General features: G+C 44.7%; 1 protein-coding gene across 1 annotated transcript in view; it reads left to right on the top strand.

The window, feature by feature from the left end:
• LOC134360082 (procollagen galactosyltransferase 1-like) overlaps positions 1-4822 on the top strand; it is a 198020-nt gene extending 193198 nt beyond the window's left edge. Inside the window, exon 20 of the mRNA XM_063074163.1 lies at positions 2692-4822. The gene's annotated coding sequence lies outside the window, so the exon portion shown is untranslated. The remainder of the gene's footprint in view (positions 1-2691) is intronic.
• The last annotated feature ends 20901 nt before the right edge of the window (positions 4823-25723 follow it).

The raw sequence follows: 25723 nt of genomic DNA, 5'->3' as shown, positions 1-25723 counted from the left end.
GCGCCTTGTAAGGCATGAAAATGCCCGACGCAGGCCTCTCATGGTCTGAGTCGATGTTCCCTTCCCCTCTTTTTGCACTGGTACTGGTGGGATTTTGCTGTCCATAAATTGACCATCATGCCTCCCACATTACAACAATAATTCCCCCTCAGTAGCCTGTAGAGCGTTCTGACATCCTGCTGTTGCAAACTGCATTCCTAATTCTAACAGTTTTTCCCTTCCTAATCTTAAAGATATCCTTCTTGAGCATATACTCAGTGGCCACTTTATTAGGTACAGAAGTGGAACCCAGTGTGGTCTTCTGGTTCAAGTTTTGAGATGTAATGCACTCAGAGATGCTCTTCTGCCTGCCACTGTTGTAATGCATGGGTATTTGAATTACTGTCGCCCTCCTGTCAGCTTGAACCATTCTCCTCTGAACTCTCTCATTAAGAAGGTGTTTTTGCCCACAGAGCTGCTGCTCAGTAGATGTTCTTGTTTCTTATACCACTCTCTGTAAACTCTATCCACAGTCAGAGTCACGTAGTACAACTTATTTCCCCATTCTGATGTTTGCTGTGACCAACTGAACCTCTTAACCATGTCTGCATGCTTTAATGCATTGACTTGCTACCACAAGATTGGCTGATTATGGGCATCCGTTAGTCCCCTCTCCACGCCACCGATGTTGTCCAAGGGGAGGGCATTAGGACCCATACAGCTTGGCACCAGTGTCGTCGCAGAGCAATGTGTGGTTAAGTGCATTGCTCAAGGACACAACACACGCCCCAGCTGAGGTTCGAACTAGCGACCTTCAGATCACTAGACCAATGCCTTAACCACTTGGCCACGCGCCAACACGTTGGCTGATTAGATACTTGCATTACTGAGCAGGTGTACAAGTACATTTAATAAAGTGACCGCTGAGTATGAATTTCATGCAGCATTGTAAATGTTTATTTGGCTAAGTTCACTTGGTAAGTTGCAATTGCGCCCTCTGATGGCCCAGTGGGAACTGCAATTGGAACAGAAAAGGACAAAATAAATTGTAGATTCAGATTCAGTTTCATTTATTTCGCACATGTATAACAAAACATAGTGAAATTCATTATGTGCGTTAACAACCATTGCAACCTAAAGATGTTCTGGGGGCAAGTGTCACCACACATTTGGTGCCAACATGGCATGCCCACAATGTTCAGCAGAACAACAGCAAACAAAGCCCCTTTCTTCCCTCCCATTCACCCACTCACACACACAGACAGTCCTCCAGCCCCAGGACAGATCTGCAGTCCTCCAGCCTCCATTGGATGCTAGAATATGCAGGGGAAAATAATGCAACATTGGAAGGTCTCAATGAGACCGCCAACGTCCGTGGAGGCAAGAGATGTAAATCAATATTTCAGGCCAAGACCCTGCATCTTGACAGAGGGAAGAAGAAAGATTGCCCATGTACAGCAGTCGGGCAGGGGAGGATCGATGTTGGTGGGTGATAGATGGAATTGGATAGAGAGGAAATGATGGAACAAGGTGAGGGGAGGTGGCAGGAAATGTGAATAAAGGAAAAATAAAACAAAGTGGACAGGTGAGTATGCTTGAGAGAACACCTATCACCTACCAGCCTTGGTCCAGCATTTGCTCCTCCCCTCCACCTGGTTCTATCTGCCCATCATCTCCTCCCTGTTTGGTTCCACCTCAAACCTACCAGCCTTTATCCCATCCATTCATCACCTTCCCAGTGCTGACGCAGGCTCCTGGCCCGAAACGTCACTTGACACCATTTCATAAGCACAAGAGGTTTGTGCTGGAAATCTTGAGCAACACAGATGGAATGCTGGAGGAGCTCAGCAAGTAAGGCTGCATCCCCAAACAGTCGACATTCTGGGCTGAGACCCTAAACAGGACTGACACCGTTCACCCGCACAAATTCTTCGAAACATTCCACTTTGATTTGTTAGTCACTCGGCCAGTGTAGCAGAGGGAAAGTTCAGTTCCTAAGCTATTGAGAAGCTTCAGTGAGGCAAAAAGATTGATGTCAGGATGTCCTGAAGTGCTCAAATAATAAAAAAATAATGCGGGAAATGCTCAGCAAGCCAGGTAGCATCTATAGAGGGAAGGAGTGTTAAAATTTCAGGTTCATTGCCTTCTAGAAAAATCTTTGGCATTCATAATGCAGGAGAAACAGTTGCCTCAAACACCAGAATAACAATGACCAGGTCATCTGCTTTTGGTGATGTCAGCTGAGGAATAAATATTTGACAGAATTCCCAATCCCAATAAGGGGTCTTGACCTGAAACACCAGCTGTCCATTTTTCTCCTCAGATGCTTAACCTGCTGAGTTAATCCAGTTGTACATTTGTTGCTGCAAATTCAAGCTTCTGCAGTCTCTTGTAGCTCTATCATAACTCCCTGTTCTTCAAAACAGTATTCTGTGATCTTCTGTGTGATGAGTGGGTAGGTAGGGTCTTGGCTTAAAAGTTCATCTGAAAGAAGACAGCTTCAGCCTAGAATAGTCACTCACTTGAAATCTCAGCCTTCCAACTAGTTATGAGAATGGTACCATGGAGCCACAGTAGGGTCAGTTTTCTGACCTCTCTCCTCGGCTCTGGCATCGTATCCCAACACAAATTCAAAGAGAAAAAAAAATCTTTTCATAAAAGGAATGAATTTCTCCCTTTTAATGAAAGTAATCTCTTGTTTTACTTTCTCAGTTTTCAGAAAGTGAACATTCTCAGGAATTTGATTTCGGACTGACAGAACTACCAAATAATGAATGAAGATCGTCCAGCTGCAAAGTTGTGAACTTCTATCAAAACTCATCTGCCAGATGCAGGCCACACATCTAGACAGAGGCATGTAGGACGAACAGAAAAATTATTCAGTCCCATCTCAGCACTTTAACTGCGGGTAGTATGAAGGTGGCACCCATTACATAAAAGGCACAGCCCTTACAAACAAAGCATTGAATAATATGCAAACTAGAATGATCCAACTCATCAACAAGACAAGCAAAATATTGTATGAGTAGATAGATCCTTCAAGACCTTTGAACTGCAAAAGGCATATTTGACCTAAACCCAACTCACTCCTATTATGTAATCGAACAATGTTAAAGGGAATGCCTGTGCTTAAGCGGACTAGTGGAACCTTCCGCTGGTCCTGTGTGCTCCCAGTGTTAAGAAGCAAAGGCCGTTTAGGTATAGAGAGGATTTGCCCTGCCCTGTAAGATTGTAAGAGGGATAATATGAGTTCAATGTCAAGTGCAGGCAGAGTGGAGCAAGTATCCTTTGTGCATTATTTCATTCAACTGTCCAGTGAATTTGGGTGAGCAACTCTTTGAAACTCCCAGGTAGTGAAATAGCAAAGCTGTAAGATATTGAAAACTACATTCCGAAATAAATCTGCTCTCACTCCATCGCCTTCTGTAAATGGCCATCTCCTGCTGTGGTGTAATCCATGCAGTCAGAGTTCCAGAATTATCTGATCTTAGCTAACATAGCGACGGCAGCAGAGGCATCCTTGGTGCAACATGGAGTTCATGAGATAAAGATCTATGTGCAGATACTGGGAAAGATCAGTTCCTCTGTCATCGGACAAACCACACCTAGCGGGTATTACTGGGAAGACTGTAAAAGAAGTTCATTAGGAACAACCAAGCAACTTAAGACTATTCTAGACTTTAATATTTCCATTGGCCAATGCTCTTGATATTGAATTCTAAACAATAAACATTAAGCTTAAGTTCAACGCCACTACAGTCCTTCACTATCACTACCTTTAGTGAGAAGATGAATAGTTCAAAATGTCTTGTTTTCTTTCTTAAAATGCTTCTAACCAACATAAAAATAGAAGTGTGATTTTTCCAACAAAGTTGATTCCCAGCTATGTCATTTTGTTTAACTGGTTACAATTAAATGTTGTTTCTCCTCCCATTTTTTGCTTTCCCCGCCATAGTTGGAGGTTCAAAGATTGAAGAAACTCCAACTATTTCAGTTAAAAGTGGATATCATTCATACCGAGTAGAGAGAGGGTGTGCCTGAAATACTGTTCAGGTTAAACCCTTATAGGGTTCAAAGTGAGAAAGATATACACACAAATGTCAGCAAGGCGAGAGGAGTGAAGCTCACAGACTGGACAGTGAAGAGCATGAACAGCCAGCTACTAAAATGGGCCTTGGCAAAAGCATGAGCTCCAGAGTAAGCTTTGATGGACAGAATGTGGCCTTCCAAATCTGTGCCCACCTTGTGACTCAAGTTTTGGATTCAAATGTGCCTTTTAGAGATTTAATCTTAACTGGGCAAAAGGCTTCTGTGCTCTCATGCTCCCTGCTGCAACCTTGGTCACTCTTTGTCTATCAAGAAGTGGGCAGAAGTTCAACCAATGCTGCAGAAGACAAAGGTTCTAAACTGGAGCAGGGAAGCAGTAAAGCTGCCCTTAAGGTCAATCAGTAATGTTGTCTAGTACCTCTCTTTGTATACTGCATTTCATTGTAAACCTTAGAAATGGGAGCATTTCCTTGGGATGTATCACTGTTGTGCTTCAGATTAATATTTTCTTCACCACACTTTACACTGTTCAGCTGGTCTGAGTTTAAAAAAAAAAGACATTATAAATTAAATATTTGTTTTCTTCATCCTCTTCACCGGTCCTTTGCCTGTGTGTGGACTGGAAAGGTTTAGAGGCATGGGGACCAAATGCAGACTAATGAGGAGGAACTTAATTAAGCAGAGGGTGGTGAATCTGTGGAATTAATTACCACAGATGGCTGTAGAGGCCATTATTGGGCATATTTAAGGCAGAGGTTGATAGGTTCTTGATTAGTAAGTGCATCAAAGGTTATAGGGAGAAGGCAGGAGAATGGGGTTGAGAGAGATAATAAATCAGCCATGATTGGATGGTGGAGCAGATTCGGTGGGTGAATGGCCTAATTCTGCTCATATGTCTTATGGTCTATATGCCTGAGCAATGTTTCTCAAACAGGTTCTAGAAAAAGATTTCATCACTGAACCCTGGTTCACCGAGGAGCCCAGATAGGCATGCTGGGTGCAACGCCAGTCTTACTTAAAATTGGAACGTGAACCTAGACAAGCTGGATCACAGGGTTTAACACGCACAAAGCAACATGCCAGTAGGCAGAGCCGAGCGGTCCAGATTAGATCAGGCTCTGATTCTGCCAGAGCTATGTATAAATGGTAATAGATAATTAAATATTTAATGGGAGGCTTAGGTTCTAGGCACACCCCATCTTCAATGATTGTTGTGTCAGAATGAGAGAGATAAAGAAGAGGCAGAATCATTTTTAGACATCAGGTTGTAGAGAAACGGGTCCTTCGGGTCACTAGCTCTGCAGCAATTATCAACCACTTATTTACCTTAATCCTACCAATTTTTTTAATTTTCCCCACGTTCTCTTCAACTTCCCATTGATTCTACATAGCAAGGACAATTGTGGCTAATGAACTTACTTACCTGTGTGCGTCTGAGATGTAGGAGGAAACTTGACCTGGAGATCAAATGGAGAGTGGGAGAACTCCATGCAGCTAGTATCTGAGGTCAGGATGGATCTCACTGTCTGGCACTGAGAGGCAGCAGCTGCCCATGACATCCTCAGTCAGAAGTGCTAAATAGATGATCCATCTTAACCCCCTCCTGAGATCTCCACCATCAGATTCCATTCTTCAGCCAGTTCAGTTCATCTCATGTGATATCACAGAACAGCTCCGCACACTTGATACAATAAAGACATCATCCCAACTGTAATAATGAAGATCTCTGCTCCAAAACTATCTGATCTTACAACCTAGGATGAGGAGAAAAATTATTTATTTAGTCCCATCTCAACACTTCCCTACTGGGTAGTATGAAGGTGGTACCCATTCCATAAAAGGCAAAACTTTGAATTATATGCAAAATAGAAAGATATAGCTGGTCAAGTCAAACAAAATATTGTACGAGTAGACGGATCCCTGAAGACTTTGGAACTGCAAGAGCCATACTTGCTCTAAATGCAACTCACTCCCTGTGTTGAAGGGAATGCCGGTGCTTGAAGCAGACTGCTGGAATGTCTGCTGGTCAAGTTCGCTCCCAGTATGAAGAAGCAAAGGCTGTTTAGGCATAGAGAGAACTGCTGCCCTGGCTGAGATTTTATGAGATTGTAAGAGCGACAATACAAGTTCAGGCAGAGCGGAGAAAGCAGCTTCTTTCTGCCCCTTCAATATCTTCTCTGTTTCAATACGATCGATCGCCATCCTTCCAAACGCCAGAGAACTGGTTTGCCACTGATGACTGGCTGAAGAAATCAAAAATTGCCATAGGAGGATAGGTTGAGTGAGTGAGCTACAACATTTCCCTTTGGAGGGAAGGAGGATGAGAGACGTACAAAATGATAAGAGTCATAGATGGAGTGATACCCAGAGATTTTATCCCGGGGCAGAAATAGGTAATGCTATGGGGCAAGAGGGCATGTCCTGGATGATAGAGTAATAATACATATGATATAATAAGATAATAATATAAATGATATAAAGTGCCAGGCTTTACAATGGAAGATTTTGCAAATAAAATAGGCCAATCATTTTATGTGCTTAAAAAAAGATGCAGCCTTTTCCTTCAATTACGAACAAGTCAAAAGCCTTACAGTGACATCATTACCTCAGACAGCGTCTCTTAAAGTGGAGGCAACAACTCAATCATGGCGTCCTGAATTATGTAGAACAGTTTCTATTGTGAACAATATGTGTTATCGGTCACTTATTTACATTACCCTTTACAACCCCCCAGAATTGTGAGTCTGTCTGGAGCTCGTGTGAGCTGCACAGCTTGGAGCCGATGTGCCCTGGTCAGAGCAACAGCAGCTGCCTCCGGCTCGTCTGGGGGTGTGCCGACACGCATATGGCCATGTCGTGATGCAGGGGGTATGGTAGTGGAACCATCCGGGTCTTGGTAGACTGGTTTAAGGCAATCTACAGAAATACATTCAGGTTACCCTTCCTATCTACAATAAAAGTCTCTCCCCCCCCCCATTCCAAACCAGTCCATCTTAAGGGGGTGTTGATGTGCTTCACGGCAGAAAAACCGAACAAGGTAGAACGCAGGTCAACTGGAACCCAGGAGTGCCGTGTGCCATGACAGGAGGTTGGAATAAATGTAACAGAATTAAGTTTACTGAGAAGGGCGGAACGCCACTGAGATGCCAATCAGATGGTCTTGGTGATTGGAATAAAATCTCCTGGCATCTGTAGAGGTTGCCAGTACACCCAGCTGTGGAGGACTGCAGGCCTCTTTCAAATGGTTTGATTTAATATCAGAGACCGTATACCGTATACAACCTGAAATTCTTACTCTTCAGAGACATCCAATGAACAAGAACCCCAAAGAATGAATGTTAGTAACTTCAGAATCCCAAAGCCCCCTCCCCCTCACATAAGCAGCCACAGAAGCATCATTGCTCCCCACACTTGCACCTGCAGAAGCTCTGGCCACCTCCCCCCACCCCCACCATGCAAGCAATAGCAAAAGCCCCCAGAGATCTCGATCTAGAGTCCATCAAAAGCTACGGTCCATAACCTAGCACTCAGACAGGTTCTCTCTCGTTCCATTGAGGATGAAAGAGGTCGCTCCTGCAACAACATGAGGGAGGCCAGCATATCACTGTTCCGCCATTACAATCTTCTGTGTCATTTCTCCAAGAACACCCCCCCCCCCGATTTGGAGACTGACAGACTCTCATTCTCCATCAAAAGAGAGAGAGAAGGATCAATTGAGTACAGGGGCTGGCCAACTGGCCCAATGTTTCAATTTCCCATGACATTTCAGTCGGTGAAATTGGCAAGAACTGAGTCAGCCCAGGGGTCCGCTTCCTGGAGACACATGTCTTCTACACCACTCCTGGAGATATTGCAACTGCAGGTCGCATGGCCAGTACAAAAACCTGCCGTTTGCAAAGAACCGTAGTTTGAACTGCAGATCATAGGCTCCGACAGTACCCGAACCATGTAGAAAAGAAGAGGCGTGAGAAGTATAAGCCATTTTGTGGACGAACTGGAAGAAGTCACCTTGATTAACAAAAACCGTTGGTGCCTTTTGGAGCCATTTTGAGCCCCAGTTGCAGCCGGGAAGATGATCATGCCAACACTCATCTGTCAGGGAGGCCCTCAGAGCAGCCTTTAAGGAGCGGTGAAACCACTCGTACAGGAGTGGTTGGAATGTGGGTGATATGCTGTGATGTGATGCAATTTAAAACCAAGGTTCTGGGCCATTGCAGCCCAGAGGTCTGAGGTGAATTGGGGACCGTGGTCAGAAGAAATATCAGATGGGGTGCCAGACTGAGCAACCTAGGTATTGATGAATGGCCGAACCACGCCCACAGCTGTCATCAGCATTAGAGGGACAGCCTCTGGCCACCCGGTGGTACGGTCCACCATGGTAAGGAGCCACGTGAAACCGCGGTTTGGGGGGAGGGGAAGAGGACCAACCAGGTCCACATTAACATGGTCAAAATGTCGCTCAGGGACCTCAAAAGGTGCCCGAGTTTGACAGTTAATGTTCACCAGCTGACACATAACACAGGCTGCGCTCCAGTTCCGCACGTCCTTGCTAAGGCCATGCCACGCAAACTTTAAAACAACCACTTTCCCACCCAGATGCAAGAGGCTAAAAACAGTACGCCCTCATTTTGTAGGCACTGTGGAGTGAGGGTGACTGTTTGAGACATCACACAGGAGGCATACTCCTCCATCCCCAACTTGACGTCAGCCATCCACAGGCCTGTGACTGCTGTCCTGAAAGCCTGGACCCCTGGGCCAGATGCCACGCCAGCATAGTCAACTTCAATGTGCATGGCATCAAAGGTGGGCTCTGGGGAGGCAATCAGCCACAGCATTATTTTCCTCTTTGTCAGTTGTGAATTCTGAAGTGTAGGCCAGGTGGCATTGCTGCTCTGCAGACCAGGGGCCTGACACTTCGTCCATCGCGTGCACGAGGGGTTTGTGGTCAGCAAATGCTGTGGAATGCCATCTGTCCAGTAGAAAACAAAACTGGCAGATGGCCAGATTGAGGTGAGAAGCTCATAGCCAAACGTGCTGTACTTCCTCATGAGGGGTGAGGGGGCAGAGCTCCCTGCTCAAGAAGGGGAGCAGCTGCCACACGCCTCCAACCAACTGTTCATGCACAGCAACCGCAGCATAGTCTAAGACGTCAGTACTGATGGCTATGTGTGCACTGGGGGAGCGGGGTCACCAGTAGGCTCAGTTTCGAAATGTGAAATACTGTACTCACTCAAGCATGCGATTAAGGGTGTTACACAAGGGGAGCATAAGTTCAGCAACTCAGAATGAAAAGATGATAGAAATTCACCATGTCTAAAAACTCTTGCAGTGCCTTGGTGTTGTGGGGCAGTGGAAAGTCCATAACAGGGGCAACTTTTGATGGCAGGGTGTCACGCCTACGGAAAAGTAGTGGCCGAGGAGGTCAATAGCAGACAACCTGAACTGGCATTTAATAGGGTTAATAATCAGCCCATGTTGGCTTAAGCGATTGAAGAGTGTGTTGAGATGTGAGAAATATTCAGTTTTCGACGCACTGGCAACAACTATGTCATCCAGCCAAACAAAAAGAAAATCTAAGTCTTTTAATACAGTGTTCATTTAGCGCTGCATAAAATACAGTTCATTTTTCAGCCCAAGTGGCATGCACAGAAACACAAATGGGCCAAACAGGTAATAACAGCAGTTTTGGGAACGTCCTCAGTGCACACAAACACCTGATGGTAGCCCCTGACTTTAGAAATGATCTTTCCTGCTAAACATGACAAAAAGTCTTGAACATATGGGACTGGGTAATGATCAGGAGAGATGGCCTCATTAAGGAGGTGGTAATCACCACATGGACAGCAAGCACTATTGGGCTAAGGGAGCACGTGGAGGGGTGAAGCTCCAGGACTATCCGACCTGCATACAATGCCATTTCCACGTCAGCAAACTCAGCTTTTGTGCTGGCCAACTTTTTCAGAGTCCAGTCTACGCGCGCAGGCCTGGACCAGCGAGCCAGTTGTGGAAAGGTGGTGCTAGATCCCGTGCTTTGTGACTGTAGTGGGAAATGTGGGCTTGGTGAGGTTTGGGAACTTGCCCAGCAGTGAGGTGAATTCACACGTGATGATGCACGCACTCATCGTGGGGAACTTACTGGGGGTACAGGGTAATGACCCAAATTACTTTGCCCCCGCAATCCAGCAGTTCTTAGGATCTACTAACAGCCCTTTGGTGCTCAGGAAATCTGCACTAAGCAGAACTCTAGCAACTTTAGCCAAGACGAAGTCCCATGTGGAGCGTCAGCCACTGAAGCAGAGCATCATGACTCATGTCCTGTAAGTCTGAATCCTGATGCTGACAGCGGTGTCCAGCGAGGGGCCATCATTCTCTGCCTTACAATCAATGGACGATGCTTGTAGCACACTCACCTGAGTGCCCATGTCAGACAAGAAGCGCCACCTTGAAGAGATATCGGTAATGAACCATAGACAAGCCTGGTAGCTGGAACCCATGGTGCTCACAGACCTCCGATGTCCCGATGCGCTGGCACTGTCAAAGCTGTACGGTGGTCAGCACTCTTTGGCATTTGTGCCAAAGCATGCACGGTAAAAGCACAAACCTGGCAATGTCAGATCTGGAGTCGCGGGCGTGTGTCTGCTGATTGGGTTTATTGAGACAGGGAACGGAGGAGGAATAATGCACCCCTGCCTGGTTGAGTGTAAACTATCATCCATTTTAGCAAGTTCTCTTTAGTCCTCCGTGGACGTATTAGTGAGGGCTAGGTGAACTTGATCATGAATTTGTTGCATAAGGCGTTCTTTAAAAGTACAAGAAGGATGGTGATTGCCCAGGAGAGATAGCATGTAGTCCGTTAATTCTAAAGGCCTAGCGTCACCCAGGCCAGGTAAGGACAGCAACTGTTTGGTGCACTCAAACTCAGACAGTCCAAAGTCTATAATAGATAGATTTTCAGAGAGACATATTTATCACGTGCAGGCAGGTCTGCTGGTAGATTCACCACTCTGGCTGCAGTGGAACTACTTTGCATTACCACGATGTAGTAAAATTTGGTATTGACTGTGGTGATTTCTCACAGCGCAAACTGAGCTTCTGCATGTGCAAGCCACACAGTATTGTGCTGCTTTCAAAACTTTGGCAGCTTCAAAGCGACATGTTATTGAGCACCTCTGGATTCATCCAAGAGCATCGGGGTCACCAATGTAGGATTTTGCGAATAAAACATGCTAGAGTTATGTAACAAAAGCCGGAGTCCTTTAATTCCATTACGAACAAACCAAAAGCAGTCACCTTACACTGACGTCATTACCTCAGACACTGTCTCTTTGAGTGAACACAATGACGGTGTTTGTGAATTATGTGGAACAGTTTGTATTATGAAAAAATATGCCATCTGTCACCCATTACATACAGCGCCAGCTGTAAAATTGATCGGGGTTCATTTCCCACCGCTGTCTATAAGGAGTTTTTATGTTATCCCCGTGATTGTGTAGGCTTCTTCTGAGTACTCCGGTTTCCTCCCACACTCCAAAGATGCATGGGTTAGGGTTAGTGAGCTGTGGGCATGCTATGCCAAGGCCAGAAGTGTGGCAATACATGCAGGCTGCCTAACACAATCCTCACTGATTTGATTTGACACAAATGATGCACTTCACTGTATGTTTCAATGTACATGTGACATTTACAGCTGATCTTGAAATGCCTTGCCAATATTTACTCAAACCATATTGCTAAACCAGGACATTCGGCCCTAAATCATAGAACATGGGGACAGCATGGTTAGCAAAATGCTATTGCAGTGCCAGTGACCCGGGTTCAATTCCTGCCACTGTCTGTAAGGAGTTTGTATGTTTTCCCCATGACCGTGTGGATTTCCTCCAGGTGCTCAAGTTTCCTCTCACAACTTTTACAAGAAAAAATGTAATTAAAACAAGTACATTTTAGTGCAAAGTGATCAAAGTTGTCATAGTCTTGATAAACTGTAGTGATTAGAGTTGTGCTGATTGGTTCAAAACCAAATGGTTGAAGGGAAGTAGCTATTCCTGAACCTGATTGTGTGTGATTTCAGGCCTGTCCAATGGGAGCTGGAAGAAGATGGCATGGCCCCGATGTGGGAATCTTTGATGATGGATGTATCCTTCTGGAGTCACCATTGGTGGGAAGTGACTTACCATCAATGTCCCAGCATTCCCAATTTTCCATCACTCCACTATTGTGTTCTCAGTTGCCTAAATCCTGGAACTCTGGAATGTCCCCCTTAATTCTCTTTCTCTCACACACACACACACACACATAGTCTCTTGTATTATGGTGTAAAATAGTTATTTTTGTATTTTTCTTATAGATTAACTTTCCTATGCTTAGTTATAGTTTTTATATAATCACCTATTTACATTGTATCTTTGTATTTACTGGGAATGCCCTTCAGGAAATGGTGTTGGATAGGCTGTTGGGTCTGAAGGCTGATAAGTCCCCAGGACCTGATGGTCTGCATTCCAGGGTACTTAAGGAGGTGGCTTTAGAAATCATGGACGCATTGGTAATCATTTTCCAATGTTCTATAGATTCAGGATCAGTTCCTGTGGATTGGAGGGTGGCTAACATTGTCCCTCTCTTCAAGAAGGGAGGAAGAGAGAAAACAGGGAACTATAGACTGGTTAGCCTGACGTCGGTGGTGGGAAAGATGCTGGAGTCAATTATAAAAGATGAAATTACGACACATCTGGATAGTAGTAACAGGACTGGTCCCAGTCAGCATGGATTTATGAAGGGGAAATCGTGCTTGACTAATCTTCTGGAATTTTTTTGAGGATGTAACTATGAAAATGGTCAAGGGAGAGCCAGTGGATGTAGTGTACCTGGACTTTCAGAAAGCTTTTGATAAAGTCCCACATAGGAGATTAGTGGGCAAAATTAGGGCACATGGTATTGGGGGCAGAGTACTGACATGGATTGAAAATTGGCTGGCTGACAGAAAACAAAGGGTAGCGCTTAATGGGTCCATTTCGGAATAGCAGGCGGTGACCAGTGGGGTACCGCAGGGTTCAGTGCTGGGACCGCAGCTGTTTACAATATATATTAATGATTTAGATGAGGGAATTAAAAGTAACATTATCAAATTTGCCGATGACACAAAGCTGGGAGGCAGTGTGAAATATGAGGAGGACGTTATGAGAATGCAGGGTGACTTGGACAGGCTGGGTGAGTGGGCAGATGCAGTTTAATGTGGATAAATGTGAGGTTATCGACTTTGGTGGTAAGAACGGGAAGGCAAATTATTATCTAAATGAAGTCAAGTTAGGAAAAGGGGAAGCACAACGAGATCTAGGTGTTCTTGTACATCAGTCACTGAAAGCAAGCATGCAAGTACAGCAGGCAGTGAAGAAAGCTAATGGCATGCTGGCCTTCATAACAAGGGGAGTTGAGTATAAGAGCAAAGAGGTCCTTCTGCAGCTGTACAGGGCCCTAGTGAGACCACACGTGAAGTACTGTGTGCTGTTTTGGTCTCCAAATTTGAGGAAGGACATTCTTGCTATTGAGGGAGTGCAACGTAGTTTCACAAGGTTAATTCCCAGGATGGTGGGACTGTCATATGTCGAAAGATTGGAGCAACTGGGCTTGTATACTCTGGAATTTAGAAGGCTGAGAGGGGACCTTATTGAAACATGTAAGATTATTAAGGGACTGGACACGCTGCAGGCAGGAAGCATGTTCCCGCTGATGGATGAGTCCAGAACCAGAGGCCACAGTTTAAGAATAAGGGGTAGGCCATTTAGAATGGAGTTGAGGAAAAACTTTTCACCCAGAGAGTGGTGGATATATGGAATGCTCTGCCCCAGAAGGCTGTGAAGGCCAAGTCTCTGGATGCTTTCAAAAAAGAGATGGATAGAGCTCTTAAAGATAGCGGAATCAAAGGTTATGGGGATAAGGCAGGAACTGGATACTGATAGTGGATGATCAGCCATGATCACAGTGAATGGCGGTGCTGGCTCGAAGGGCAGAATGGCTGACTCCTGCACCTATTGTCTATTGGGTGACATACATGTACTTTGTTAATAAATTTAAACTTTGAACTTTAAAGTTGATCCTTGATCCCTGCTCTATGCACTTTACTTGTGTAAGTGATTCCTCAATTTTCTCACTTGCAGACCACAGTCAGTAGAGGTGCCCCACAAGGCTGTGTGATTAGACCCCACTCTACTCACATCTATGACTATGTGGCTAAGCATGGCTACAATGTTATATTCCATTTTGCTCACAACCGCAAGAACAAGGAGCTGATTATTGACTTTAGGAGGAGGAAACCAGATGTCTGCAAGCCAGGCTTCAATGGAGGATCAGTGGAGAGGATGAGCAACTTTAAATTCCTCTATGTTATCATTTCAGAAGACCTGCCCTGTACCCAGCACACAAGTGCAATTACAAAGAAAGCATAGCAGTGCTTCTACTTCTTAGGAGTTTGCAAAGATTCTGCATGACATCTAAAACTGTAACAAACTTTTATCGATGTGTAGTGGAGAGTATATTGACTGGTTGCATTACAGCCTGGCATGGAAACACCAATGCCTTTAACAGATAAACCCTACAAAAAGAGGTGGATACATCCCAGTCCATCACAGGTAAAGCCCTCCTGCCATTGAGCACATCCACACAGATCATTGTTGCAGTAATACAGCATCCATCATCACGGACCTCCATCACGCAGGTCACGCTCTCTTCTCACTGCTGCCATCAGGAAGGTGGTACAGAAACCTCAGGACTCTCATCACCAGATTCAGGAAGAGTTTTTACCCCTCAACCATCAGGCTCTTGAACTGAAGGGGAGGGATAACTTCACTCAACATCATTTGCCCAATCACTGAAATGGACGAATGGACTCACTTTCAAGGACACTTCATTTTATGCTCTCGATATTTATTGCTTATTTATTTATTCCTTTTTGTATTTGCACTATTTGTTGTCTTTTGCATGTTGGTTAAACACCCAAGCAGGTGGGAGGGTGGGTCTTTCATTGACTCTATTATGGTTATTATTCTATTATTGATTTGAGAATGTCTCAATAAGAAAATGAACCTCAGGGTGTGCATGGTGTACTATGATAATAAACTTACTCCGAACTGGATAAAAAGGCATTTCTTAACGGAGATTTCATCTGCACTATTCCTCTATGAGCATCTGGTGGCGCTGCTGAGATTTTTTTTTTTCTTTTTTTTTCATTTTTTTTTTCATTTTTTTTTCCCCAACAGGTCTACCCTCATAATTTAATAACACTTCGATTGTATTACATCCTTAACTTAAAGAAACATTTTAAAACATACCAGAATAAACAGTCTTCAACGGCCTTAGATATTTGATTGCCTGAGAATTATTAAGGAATGATCTGGTTCAAATGCAGTGGAGAGGGCGCCACGATAGGGTAGCAGTTAGCGCGACGCTATTACAACTTGGGGCAAGAGTTCAGAGTTCAATTCCAGCAAGAAAAACTATGCTTTCCCCGTGATATGCATGAGTTTCTTCCCTTACTCCGTTTTCTTTCCCTTTCCCCCTCCCCACCCGCAAACATTAACCCTTTCCCAGAATCGTTTACGTCAACCTCCTCTAGCCCTCTCCTATGCATGTGCTTTTTTTAGATCAGGGGACCAAAACTGCTCACAATACTCAAAGTAAGGTCTGACCACTAGCTTATAGAGCCTCAGCATTACATCCTTGCTTTTATTTTCTAGTTTTCTTAAAATGAATGCAGAATACTACTTGCATGCATGCACTAGCCCTCACCTATGACCTTGTTCTCCTCCCCACTTCCCAGTCCCTCCATCTTATTATTGTTTTCTTCCCCCTTTCTCTCCATTCCTGAGGAAGTGTCTCAGTCTGAAACGTTGTTTATTCCCTTCCATAGATGCTGCGTGACCTGCTAAGTTCTTTCAAGATTTCCAGCATCTGCAGAATCTCGAGTTTATGACCTGCCAGTTATGTGCAGTTCTCTTTTCCTTCTCAATCACTTCCCAATTCCCTGTCCAAACCCCCCCACCCCTCACGTTCAGAACCATTAATCTCCCAGAAACACAAGTGATGAAAGAAGGGAACCTGAAGTGACAAACATCTCATTTAATCGGCTTATTATTGATACCCAACTGTCCCAAGGGACAGGGACAAACTTCAGTTCATGTGCCATCCACAGAGAACATTCCAGTCAGGAGCAGGGTAATCTGGGGCAAGATCTACTCAGGAATGTCCTGTGATGCCTGAGGTGATCCCTTCCTCTTGGACGCTGGAGACACCTTGCCCTCTAATTTGTCTCCTGACGTAAGAGGGGCACTGGGGACAGAGTGCACAAGTTAGGATATCCCGTTCTGGTTGCTCAGGCCATTGGCAGGCTCAAAGTTAAGTTTGTTGTCTATGTGGGGTCTGTGCATGCACAGGTGCAATTAAAACCTTATTTACAGCAACATTTCAGGCACATAACATCATACAAGCTGTAGTTACATGTAAAACCGAAATATAATACAAATTAGAGAACATAGTATACTGCAGGAACAGGCCCTTCGGCCCACAATGCTGTGTTGAGCTACTCAGTGGTCTCACTCAGCTAGTTCCTTCTGTCTACACAATAACCATATAAAATGCTTTATCATTGTTCCATGTACTGAGGTTCAGTAAAACACTTTATTTGGCATACCATCCATACAGATCATTTTATTACAAATGAATTGAAGTAGTACAAGGGAAAATGATCACAGAATGCAGAATAAAGTGTTCCAGTTATAGGGAAAATGCACTACAGACAGGCAATGAGGTGGAATGTCCATCATGAGACAGATTGTGAGGTCAATTTGACCTTAATCATACTGGGGACCATTTAATAGTCTTATAACAGCAGGGTAGCAGCTGTCCTTGAACGGGATAGTATGTGATTTTCAGGATTATGTCTGATGGGCAGAGGGAGGAGGGAGGAGGAAGGAGGAAGGAGGAAGAATGATGTCCCTACTCCCGTACTGAGTGAGGTGGACATTATCGAGAAGGGCTGTTGGGGAGCAAAGGGCAGATCAAGATAATGTTTTAAGGATGGGGAGGGTTGTTGGGACAACAACTCAATACCTTCCTTCCCTCACACAAGCCAGCCCCACACTGGTGAGCTTACAAAGGGACACCTACCTCTCCATGATATCACACAGCAGCCACACCCTGGCAGCAGTCAGTGAGGTGTCGACTGGGACAGGTATTTCCCAGGTGAGCCCACGGAGTGAGGAGCATCTCAGAGCCTCTCTCTGTCCAGCACACAGACTATTCAGGTTAGAACTCGCCACATTCTACAGCAAACAAATGCTTCAGTTTAGATGAACCTGCATTCCAGGCCATTGAGGTAAGGTGAGGGAGACGCGCTGTTCAAGGGTTGGGAAGGCAGTTGTCAGTAATGGGGAGTGGGAACGCACAGCAATTTCCCCTGGAGGCAAACGTGTGCTGTTGTAGACAACTGTGAATGGGGAGTCGCAGTGTAACTTTTCAGTTAGGCCAGCAGTGAGGGGCAAAGGGTCGGGGGCAGAATTTAAAGTTCAAAGTGAATTTATTATCAAACTACATACATGTCACCATATACAACACCAACTTATTTTCCTCAGAGCATTAACAGTAAATCCAAGAAACACAATAAAATCAATGAAAGATCACATCCAACAGGGCAGACAAACAACCAAAGTGCAAAAGAAAACAAACCGCAAATACAGAAAGAGAAAAAGAAATAATACTAAAAATACTAAAAACTGGGAAAGTACAGCCAGTTAATAGTTCTGAATATATATGAACTACACCCAATACAGTATTTGTCAAATTCCTACAACATCTGATGGAGCATCAGCCATTATAATCACCCTATTAACAACCAAAAAAGAACAATCACTGTTATCAAAATAAAACAGAGGCATTTTTCTGGGTGACCTTCTAAGCCCACTATCGAGTTGTCTAGCTTAAAACCTGCTCTCTAATTCACTGAATCAGATGAAAATAGGACATCAGATCAGAAACAACTGGAGAAGTTGGAGATTGACATATCTTCTATCCATGGATGATTTGAAATTATCCACTCCTTCATCAGTAAAGCTAAAGCAATTAATTCAAATAGTAGAACTATCTTCTAAAGATATAAACATGAATCTCGGACTAGATAAGTGCAGAACATTAAACATAAGGAAAAGTGCAATGGAGCAACTAGAATATAAAACAAAGCAGCAGTTTACAATGCAACTGAGGGATGAATAGTACACATAAGTATCTGGGATATGAACCAGCAAAGAAAATAGATCATAGTGCGATAAAGGGAAACCCTTTGGCAGAATTTACTTCGAGGCTTAAGAAAATCTGCAAAACAAAACTCAATTGTAAAAATATAATGAAGACAGTAACTCTTTCACTATACCCCTATTAACGTAGTCTTTTGACATAACATCTTGGTCGGAAACTGACATGGAAAATTTACAAAGAAAAAATAAAATATAAAAATAGTAGTATCTACAACTGGTATCATCCCAAAATCATTACACAATAGCATTAAATAACTAAACACAAAATAATCTGCAGATGTTGGGGTCAAAGCAACACTCAACTCGCTGGAGGAACTCAGCAGGTTGGGCAGCATCCGTGGAGACGATCAGTCAACATTTTGGGCCGGAACGTTGACTGATTATTTCCACAGATGCTGCCCGACCTGCTGAGTTCCTCCAGCGTGTTGTGTGCAGTATTAAATAACTAGTCCCACACAGCAATATTTATATAAATCTTCAAAACCTCACAATAATAAACACCACTAGAATAGTCCGAAAGTTCTTAGCAATTGAGAAATGACTGTGCTTGCCTATGTCTGTACCTCAGGTTGAGCTGAGAAAAAAAAAGAACAAATAAATAAGCATTAAATATCAAGAACATTACATGAAGAGTTCTTGAACATTAGATGAAGAATCCAGTTTGTGGGAACAATTCAATGATGGGATGACTGATGTTATCCCCTCTGTTTCATGGGCCTGATGTTTGAGGGATAATAACTGTTCCTGAACCTGATAGTGGTGGTCCTGAGCCTCCTAAACTGCCTTCATGATGTTCAGCAGGAAGAGGAATGGTCAAATACGGCAATGTCCATGTGTACTCCTCCACCTCTACCTCTAGAGACTGGGCATTAGACTGAACTTCCTCTCTCCTCCCAAAACTGGCCGTCAGACACAATATCCTCTCTCTTTCCTCCAGGACTCTACGTGAGGCATATTGTCCTCTTTCCTTGTGTGAGCAGGCGCCAAACACACTACCACCTCCCCCCTCTGGGAATGAGCTCTGATAATGCCGTTCTCTCCCTCATCTCATCAGACACATTGTCCGCTTACCAGAACTCTGGGGCACACATTCCTCCCACACAAGATTGTGGTGTTTTGTTTGTGCAGACAATAGATGTGATCAAAACCGACACATACAAGTTCCCTGGGTTAGACAGAGTGCAGCTTCCTCCACACCAGGGATTCCCAACAGTTTTCATGCCATAGACCCCTACTATTGACCAAGAGGTTCCTGGGTCCCAGGTTGGGAACCCGTGTTCTACATCATCACATCACATCCCTTTGGTGTCAGATTCAGTTTGAAGCTCCCTCCATCCTACCACCCTCTATCAGGGTCAAAAACAGAGTGAAGCTCTTTCTATTCCTGTGCCACTGTAGAGAACACGATACCTCGTCAATCCCAACAATCAAGATGACGGATCTCTTCCGCTGTCACATCAGTGCTTGACACCTTGAAAAAAACTTCTTTGTTGCTGTTCATGTTTGTTTGCGAATCCTCCATCAAGACTAAACATTGTGGGAAATAAATTTTGGAGGAAATACTTCATCCCCCGACCATGCACGTTCTCTCTCGTGCACTCTGCGATTTTGATCATCCACCACCACCCCTCACCCACTGTAACCATCACATATCCAAAAAATTAACTCCACCCTGCACAGAAACTATCAACACATCTTGACTGATTTGCACCCACTCTAAACAAGGTTGCTATTTACCATAGGCTGACCCAAATTCTGGTCTTATAAAGGGGCAAAAAGGAGCAAGTGCATTTCACCATGAAGGTGGGTGCACAGTTTATGGGCTGTAAAGAAGATGAACAACATGCTTGCCTTTATTGTGTCTTTGAGTTCATGATCAAGACGTTACAGTGCAGCTATATAAAGTTTTCCTTAGGATACATCTGGAGCATTCAATCATATTAGACCCATTATAGGAAGGATGTGGAGGCTTTGGAGAGAATACAGAACAGGCTCAACCAGGGTGCTGTCTGGACAAGAGGGTATGCGTCATTAAGAGAAGTTCAATAACTTGGGTTGTTTTCTCTGGAGTGATAAAGGCTGAGCGGAGACCTAATAGAAATTTATGAGTATGAGAGGCAGAGAGTAGGCAGGGGTAACCTTTTTCCCCTTGGGTGGAAGTGTTAATAGAAGATATTTCTTCATTTCAAGTGAGAGGGGCAAGTTTGCAGATGTGCATAGCAAGTTTCCTACATGTAGAGTAGTGTGTATCTGGAATGCACAGCCAGGGGTGGTGATGGAGCCAGGTATGATAAAGGTGGTTAACAGACACCTAGATATGCACATGAATGTGCAGAATATGGAGGGATATGGACACTGTTTAGGGAAGAAAGGATTAGTTTAGTTTGCCATATAGTTGCCAGTCTAATGAGTTCAGCACAGCACCGTCAGCTGATGGGTCTATTCCCATTCGATGTCCTTCAAGAAGACACTGTAATTGAATTATCCAAAGATTCAACACACCCTGAGATAGGAAATTCTGCCCCACTCTTGTACAACCAGTGGGAAGTAACTCAGTAAATTCAGCCTGCTTTGTTGCACCGTTGCCGCATTCTGCATTTATATATTTGTAAATTTTTTTCCATAATCTTGCCTTCTGAGATGAAATAATGGGAACTCTCTGACCAATGCTAAACCTCCTAATCTAAAAATACCATGTACAGTTCCCGTTCCCGTATCCCTGGGTCAAACCGCAAGGAGCACAGTCATAATCACTATAATGACTTAAGAACTCCGTGGCCTCTTCGCACAGGCTTCCCAATACTGCTGTGGAACATCTTCGATTCCTGAGGATGAGCAGCAGGGAGCTGAAACTTGTCATAACTCAATGCCAGAAACCTCCCAGATTCCACCTCCCAGCACGGATAATGGAAGGAATGCAAATGCCCACGGAATACCAGCTACAGGTACTGAGGGTTGGGCAGTGGAATTGTGGGTTAAATCTGGAAAAAGCTGGATCAGACTAACACCAGGAGTTACCATGCACAGTTCCCACCTCTAAACCTTCGGTCACACCAACACTGAGAGTGCACGGTTGTAGCCTCTTTATATCTGGTATAGACACACCACAGGAGCACCATGCATGGTTCCCAACTTGGTATCCCTAAATCAGAACCACATTGAGAGCACTGTGCACAGATCCTGTCTCCGTGTCCCCCGGGTCAAAACCACAATGGGGCCGCCATTCACATATGAGACCTCTGGAATAATTTCTTTATGTTTGGACTTTCTAACCTCTTTTTCTCCTCTCCAGGATATGACCTGCGATCTGCTAACAATGCTCTAACAGTTGCTGTCAAACTTGGCCAGTCCTCAATATGCTAACCGGCAATGGGTTCTTCTTCAACTGTGTTTGATGATCCATTTTGGCTGTTGTCGACCGGCCATTTTATCTTAGAGTGCATCCAAATCCTGCTTTTGGATAGTATTGTGGTGCTGTTGGGGTCCCATGTCCTGCTGGTGAGGAAGACAGCTCTCCACACCGCCTTCCATGTCCTGGTGGTGAGGACAACAGTGGCCATGGTAGACTCCCAACCTCCATACGCCATTAGCTGTGTTTTGACCCTCACCGACATCCCCTACAGCTGCTCGTAGGAGTTCCAGAATCCTATGATATCAGCAGCTGTGCTTCAGGCCTTGTCAGGCTTACAATAGACCGCCCTTGACAGGGCCACTGGTCAACAGTGAGGCAGGTCCCTTCACATCTGGGTCCGGGATAGCACTTTCCATCGGCATTTCCCATCCAATGGAAGTTGATCCACTGCGGTGTGAAGGGGAGGGAGTAAAGCCAGTCTTAATCGAAGAGGTGACCCAGGACAGCAACAGGATGGGGCGAGCGGTCTGGACCAAGTCCACCCCGAGGTTTCCAATTGCTGGGTCTGCCTCTGAAATGCTGCGGACAGGGCAGGTCTCTCCTCCCTTCCTGTTCCCAGACAGCCGACTGGACTGCATGACCTCAGAACCATCCAGAACACTGGGATACCTCCTCCCTCGCCAAAAGGAAAGAGGAATTGCACAGGGAATACCAGCTGAAAGCCACAGCCTCCTGGCAGGCCATTAAGAGCAGAAGGCCCCATGGGGCTGGATCATGAGTGGTCTGTTCCTCAAAAAGAATCCGGCAGCATAGGGAGTTAATGTGGCACAGGGGAGCAAAGAATTGTTGCCTCTCAGCAGCGCAGGAACTCAACTACTTCCATGCACATAGCCTTTGTTTCTGCACAGCTGGAATTTTCTTTTGTACAATATAATTATTAAATTATTATAATCTAATTTTGAAATCCATTAATGGTTGTGAAATACCCTGTCATTAATTGTGTTAAAATAATCCATAAAAATTTGGTCAACATTACCACCGATACGAGCCTATACGGACCATATAACAATACTGACAACGACTGTCCCCTGCACCAAGAGACTTCTGGAAAAGCTTCATCAGAACATCACGTGGGCGAGGATGAAGATCAAGCCCAGCAAGTGCAGAAGCATCCCCATTGTCAAAGGTCAAGTTCACGGGTGGAACACCTGTCCCAACTATTTCAGAAATGCCAGTGAAGAGCTTGGGACGATGGTATGATGCTAAGCTCATGGACACCGAGCAGTTTAAACAACTTAAAAAGGATACCATCGTGTACAAAGCTCGCATCAACCTCAAGCTGTGGTGCTTCCAGTTCAGCATACTCCCAAGTCTCATGTGGCAGGAAAGATATGCCTCCTCCCTCCAAATCCCGTCGTCTCCAGGAAATCCAACAATTTGTTGAAGAAAGAAGAGGCCTGAGGAAGTTGTGGAAAATAGCAACAGCAGAAGGAGGGCATCAACCTCCTTCAAGAGGACCTAAAACAGAGACTCTCCAAGCACCACAGAGCAGAGAATTTAAGGAAACGACACAAAAAGAAGGAAAAAGAACAGACTTCTACAAAGATCCCTTTAAATATGTGAAAGGCATTTTCACAAAAGAGAAAAGCGGATCCTTGAAAGTATCAAAAGAAGAGGTTGAAAGACATCTCTGAACCATCCACACTGATGAGCTAAAAGATGAACCAATACTTGTCCCAGCTGATATTCCACCAATTTCACCCTCACAACATCAATTTAACATCAGCCCTCCCAAGCTGAGTGAGGTGAAAGAGGCAGTGAAGAAGGCAAGATCGGCCTCAGCGCCAGGCCCTAAAGATGTTCCATATTGTGTCTTCAAGAACGCCCCGGATATTCTGAAATTTCTCTGGAGAAACATGAGGATTGCATGGGAGAAGCAAGTGATCCCCAAAGCCTGGAGAAAAGCAGGGGGAGTTCTGATCCCAAAAGAAAAGAATTCGTCCATCAAACAGTTTCGCCAAATAAACCTTCTGAACATAGACGGCAAGATCTTTTTCAGCGAGTTGGCGCAAAGACTTACAAAGTACCTGAAACAAAACTATTTCATTGATATGTCTATCCAAAAGGCTGGCATAGCAGGCTTCTCGGGATGCCTTCAACATACCAGCGTCATATGGCATCAAATTCAGATGGCTAAGAAAGAAGGAAGGGATCTGCATGTTTTGTTCCTCGACCTAGCCAACACCTATGCATCAGTTCCTCATTCCCTACTGTGCACTGCTTTTTTCTTTCAGGTGCCTGCAACAATAACAAATCTGGTAAAACACTACTTCCAGGATCTTTAAGTTTGTCTCACAACATCAGACTTCACCACAGCTTGGCAACCACTGGAGAAGGCATCATGGCGGGGTGCACCATCTCCCCATTGGTCTTCACTATGGCAATGGAACTCATTACCAGAGCCTCAAAATGGGTTGCGGGAGGAAAACGGCTAGTTTGGTCAACGGTCACATCTGGGCCCGGGATAGCACTCTTCATCGGCATTTCCCATCCGATGGAAGCTGATCCACTGCGGTGTGAAGGGGAGGGACTAAATCCAGTCCTAATTGAAGAGGTGACCCAGGACAGCAACAGGATGGGGCGAGCAGTCTGAACCAAGTCCACCCCGAGGTTTCCAGTTGCTGGGTCTGCCCCTGAAACACTGCAGACAGGGCAGGTCTCTCCTCCCTTCCTGTTCCCAGACAGCCTACTGGACTGCATGACCTCAGAACCATCCAGAACACTGGGATACCTCCTCCCTCGCCAAAAGGAAAGAGGAATTGCACAGGGAATACCAGCTGAAGGCCACAGCCTCCTGGCAGGCCATTAAGAGCAGCAGGCCCCATGGGGCTGGATCATGAGTGGTCTGTTCCTCAAAAAGAATCCGGCAGCATAGGGAGTTAATGTGGCACAGGGGAGCAAAGAATTGTTGCCTCTCAGCAGCGCAGGAACTCAACTACTTCCATGCACATAGCCTTTGTTTCTGCACAGCTGGAATTTTCTTTTGTACAATATAATTGTTAAATTATTATAATCTAATTTTGAAATCCATTAATGGTTGTGAAATACCCTGTCATTAATTGTGTTAAAATAATCCATAAAAATTTGGTCAACGTTACCACCGATACGAGCCTATACGGACCATATAACAATACTGACAACGACTGTCCCCTGCACCAAGAGACTTCTGGAAAAGCTTCATCAGAACATCACGTGGGCGAGGATGAAGATCAAGCCCAGCAAGTGCAGAAGCATCCCCATTGTCAAAGGTCAAGTTCACGGGTGGAACACCTGTCCCAACTATTTCAGAAATGCCAGTGAAGAGCTTGGGACGATGGTATGATGCTAAGCTCATGGACACCGAGCAGTTTAAACAACTTAAAAAGGATACCATCGTGTACAAAGCTCGCATCAAACTCAAGCTGTGGTGCTTCCAGTTCGGCATACTCCCAAGTCTCATGTGGCAGGAAAGATATGCCTCCTCCCCCCAAATCCCGTCGTCTCCAGGAAATCCAACAATTTGTTGAAGAAAGAAGAGGCCGGAGGAAGTTGTGGAAAATAGCAACAGCAGAAGAAAAGGAGGGCATCAACCTCCTTCAAGAGGACCTAAAACAGAGACTCTCCAAGCAGCACAGAGCAGAGAATTTAAGGAAACGACACAAAAAGAAGGAAAAAGAACAGACTTCTACAAAGATCCCTTTAAATATGTGAAAGGCATTTTCACAAAAGAGAAAAGCGGATCCTTGAAAGTATCAAAAGAAGAGGTTGAAAGACATCTCAGAACCATCCACACTGATGAGCTAAAAGATGAACCAATACTTGTCCCAGCTGATATTCCACCAATTTCACCCTCACAACATCAATTTAACATCAGCCCTCCCAAGCTGAGTGAGGTGAAAGAGGCAGTGAAGAAGGCAAGATCGGCCTTAGCGCCAGGCCCTAAAGATGTTCCATATTGTGTCTTCAAGAACGCCCCGGATATTCTGAAATTTCTCTGGAGAAACATGAGGGT

The sequence above is a fragment of the Mobula hypostoma genome, chromosome 21, assembly GCF_963921235.1.
Source record: "Mobula hypostoma chromosome 21, sMobHyp1.1, whole genome shotgun sequence".
Taxonomy (NCBI): Eukaryota; Metazoa; Chordata; class Chondrichthyes; order Myliobatiformes; family Myliobatidae; genus Mobula; species Mobula hypostoma.
This window is presented reverse-complemented; position numbering and strand designations above follow the sequence as displayed.